The sequence below is a fragment of the Agrilus planipennis genome, unplaced genomic scaffold (assembly GCF_000699045.2).
Source record: "Agrilus planipennis isolate EAB-ADULT unplaced genomic scaffold, Apla_2.0 scaffold73, whole genome shotgun sequence".
In the NCBI taxonomy this organism is placed as follows: Eukaryota; Metazoa; Arthropoda; class Insecta; order Coleoptera; family Buprestidae; genus Agrilus; species Agrilus planipennis.
In genome coordinates, this window is record NW_020439682.1 from 153,309 (window position 1) to 157,078 (window position 3,770).

Here is a 3,770-nt window from a genome sequence, read left to right on the forward strand (position 1 = left end):
GCCATAAGGTGATGAAGCAATAAATAATTGTTAAGAATACGAAAGACTGTCGAAGTTGTTGTTTAATTTTATTTTTGCATTATGAATTTCCATCAGCTAAGTACAGATTCCATTAACTGCATTACATAATAATTATGTAAGAGAACGACAATGTATTTTTCCTTGTTTTTAATAAGTGTGCCCATGCTATTGTTTATTGGAAGATGAGAAACAAACAAAAAGCCGTATAGAAACGCAAACAAACGAACGACCAGAAAGCATCATCAAATCACATTATACTCTCAGCATATTGAATGATGTTCTCAACTGTGCAAGAAGCTCTCAGTAAACTTTTACCTGAAGCAAAACATTTTAAAATAAATAAGGGTAGCATTTTATTAAGTTCTACAGGTTTACAAAGGGAATGACACAATTTACATTAACGTTCATTGGCAAATATACTTACGTTTAGCAAACTCGGCGCCCTTTGAAATGCTTTATTGTTAGTACCTATCTATAGTATATAATGAACTGGTCCTTAAAATCCCGTATCAAATTGAAATTAATAAATATCAAATGCTAGATTGATTCGAACGGATTAGATTAATTTATCGAAGCCACCAAAGTAGATCGCAATCTCGATCTTATTTGATCCCATCAGCACGCCATAGGCCAGAACAAGCAATGCCAAACCGCTACACCGCCAACTGTTATTCAGTTGTTTCTTTTCACATTATTTGTACTACTCATGAAGCATTTCCTAACTTAACAAGGACGTGTTAAAAACGCAGTAAATTACTACAGTCCCAAGTGGAAACGAAAAAAGAGATACGTCAATTCTCACCGATAATTTATTGTGGATTTTGCCAATTTTGTTCGTCTCAACTATAGCAGATAACATGACGCAGTACAAAACCCTCGGGCTTCGAATTCTCTTGCACTTGCTCTGTCTCTGACATATCTTAACATTCTTTTGTAATACTCCATTACAGAATACTTTAATCGTAAAGTTCTCCTTGGAAAAAATTTATTGATTAATTATTCAATCAATCGTTTCAATTGCAGTAGAATTAAACTACAGCTAATCTTTTATAATTACGGATTCCAGCTAAACTCGATTACAGATTACATGTAGATATTTATTAAATTAACGTTAATTGCACATGCATTGTGTCCTAAAAATCGATAGCTAACAAATGAATGGTATCCTCTATAAAAAGCAGTTGGTAATTGTTGCAGTAATTATCGGAAAATGCCATCAACAATTTGGAATATTACAAGTACTAGTACTACTTTATCTGGCTTTTAATTTAATTTCGAAAATGCAATGTTTCCTAGCCTATTTATTTAGAATACGAGGTCCAATCAAAAAATCTAAATATTCAGAGAATCAGTTCAACTTTTATAATATCTTTAGGAATACCTGGTGCAATTTCGACGTTAATTATTGTCATATTCAATAAAGACTATAATTAATAGTCTGTTTAACATTTAGGGAATTTGAGGCATACATAAACGCCTTTCTTTATGAACAAATTGTATCGCTTTATGTAGAACTACTACTTCACTTCCCTGTTTTACTATATTTCGAGACAGAACTGTATAAACAGCATCAGGTGTCTCGCGCAAATGATGCGCGGCTGTCGTTTATTTTACGAAGAGGTACAAGTACAAATTGCCGCTATTGGGGTTGCGGTTATTGAAACCTTAACTGCTATAGTTGTCGCCTATAAATGATAATAATTAAGAAAACTTCGTATTTGAAGTAACATTATATGTTCCGACATTACACGCTAACTTAGCGATACAGTCGTAAATAATATATTGTAAAAGAGGGTCTACGTTAAGACGATTTGCAGTACTTCTACGAAATAAATATTTTTCAGTTCAACTACTGCACTTGCACGATCGCATAGGTGGAGTCTATTAAAGTAACTAAGGGCTAGCTTACCTCCTTAAACTAGTGCCATCGTAAAATTTTATACGAAATACCTTACCATAACGGGTATACACAAGCTTCAAGATGTAATAGTGATTACACTTACTTAGAAACTTGAAAAATGTTTAAAAGTTTTATAGGTTCGCTGTCGTTTTTCTTTTATCTTTTCTACACGATTTATATTATGTAAGTGTATAATACGTAATAAGAAAAAGTCAAAAGCTTTGAAAGAAAACAAAACTGTTTTGCGGTTGTAAAACCCCTCTCATGTCTCTAAAATCTCTTAATTTACGAACAAACTTCGAAATTTTTAGTGTCTTATTATTTATTATATCTCAGCTTCTCCGTAATCCACTTAAACAAAACAAAAGTCAAGCTCGCCATAAAATATCTATTTTATGGCCCTGGGTATAGCATTAATCCTTTATATATATACATTTCGTCAACATTACATCAACAATTTTAAATTCCAAATTTGACAAAACATAAATACATAAAGTCAAATGAAAATTAGAACAATTGTAAATTTCATCAATCAAATGGCTAACAATGCATGACCGTATATCCTTTCAAAACAACGGTGATGCTTGCCACTATGACCTCTTCATTCCTCCGCCGCTGATATTATCTAATTGAATTACATGCATATTTTAAAGTACGTAAATATTCCAAAGTAACGCCCTTTTCTTACAGAGGAGATCTAGTTTGAAGAAAGGATAATAAATTGTTTGAGTTTCCCTTTAATGGCGTGAGAGAAAGCTGAACGAAAGGAAATTTATTCGTAACTGTGTAACGTATTACCATTTTTATGTGTGTTGAAATGTTAAATATTTCTACAAATGGTCAGTTAATTTCTCCTGCGAGACTCACTCACCCCTTTAGAAACCCACTGAGGTCACGCACTAAACAAAAAGTAATGTTTCGCCTTACCTCGGACTTCAATATTTACAACAATGTAGATTTGTAAGCCAATCGAGTTCAAAAAGAGTTTAAGTTGTTCTCTAGATACAGACATATTATCTACCTTAGTGAAATTGATATTAAAACATATTAGAACAGCAAGACACAAAATAGTAAATTTCAAGTTTGACGACAAGAAAATTATTTAAATTTAAACATTTCTCTATCAGCAAGAGCAATATCTATACCGATACTATATCAGCAAGGGTAAGACCAAGACTATTTATTTGAGCAAGATCAAAACCAAGACCAACATCATGACTGGAATAGAATTTTCTGTCATACATGCGAGGTTACATATTCTGTCTTGGTCTTGTTCGTTCGATCTTAGTTGTAGTTTTGGGGTCTTCTTCATTCGGTTTTGGTCTTGATCCAGTATAAAGACTAAGACCCAATTTCCCAACTAATTCGGACTTAAGGGTCGAGGTCTAAATAAGCAGTTAGGCCATTTCGCGCTTGACATCTGATCGGAGGTACTGTGTTGACAACGTGGACGAAGATTTTACCTTTTGGAGTCTTGGAAGCGACTGGACCATGGTCCCAATAAAAAAAAAAACTTTTGGGTGTTTCATTCTCACTAGCCAGTAATGCTGGTGGGCGGGCAGTCCCTCCGAACTACGCCGGAAGGTAGGGCGGAAGGCACTCTTCAGCCTGCTTTCAGGAATCGTGGGAATGGGTGGGTTGTGTTTCGGGTGAGAAAGTTGAGACGGACGAAATGAAGACATAAGAGAATGAAAGATTATCTGTGGAATATTACTGCCTCAACATTTGCCTAGGTGATCCAAGGAAACTACAGAAAAACTTGGACCAAGGCAGACGGACCCGGAATCGAACCGGCGTCCTCCCGAATGCTAAGCAATGGTCTAGACCTCTAGGCCATGCCGCTCGGTGT